Raw genomic sequence first — 725 nt, forward strand, 5'->3', positions numbered from 1 at the left:
CGGGCCGGCCCCCCCCGGTTCTGCCAGGCCCGAGCCCGGGCGGTGGCGGCTCCGAGAGCCGCGGCCGGGCCGCGTCCTCCCGCTCCATCCTCATCCTCCGGCTCCATCCTCATCCTCCCGCTCCATCCTCATCTTCCCGCTCCATCCTCATCCTCGGGCTCCATCCTCATCCTCCCGCTCCATCCTCATCCTCGGGCTCCGTCATTCACGCTCTGCCCCTCATTTCCCCGCTCCATCCTCACCCTCGGGCTCTGTCCTTCATCCCCCGGCTCCATCCTCATCCTCCGGCTCCATCACTGCGCCTCTGTCCTTCATCCCCCACCTCGATCCACCTTCCCTCTGCTCCATCCTCATCCTCCCATCCTGCAGCCCTCCCTGCTCCGTCCTTCATCCCCTGCTCCATCCTCATCCCTCATTCCTCCATGGCTCCCGCTCTTTCTTTCATCTCTCCATCTCCACCCTGACGGCTCCGGCTCCCTCCTCCCTGCTCCGTCCTTCATCCCACCGGCTCCATCCTCCTGTTCCATCCTCATCCTCCTGCTCCGTCCTTTCCGCTCCGTCCTTCATCCTTCCGGCTCCGTCCTTCATCCCCCGGCTCCATCCTCCTCGCCCCGCTCCATCGCCATCCTCCGGCTCCATCCCGCACCCCCATGGCTCCGCTCCCGTTCTTCCTCTCCCTCCTCATCCTCCCGCTCCGTCCGCGCCCCGCGCTGCCCCGGGCCTCA

Source organism: Geospiza fortis, unplaced genomic scaffold (genome assembly GCF_000277835.1).
Source record: "Geospiza fortis unplaced genomic scaffold, GeoFor_1.0 scaffold1215, whole genome shotgun sequence".
Classification (NCBI taxonomy): Eukaryota; Metazoa; Chordata; class Aves; order Passeriformes; family Thraupidae; genus Geospiza; species Geospiza fortis.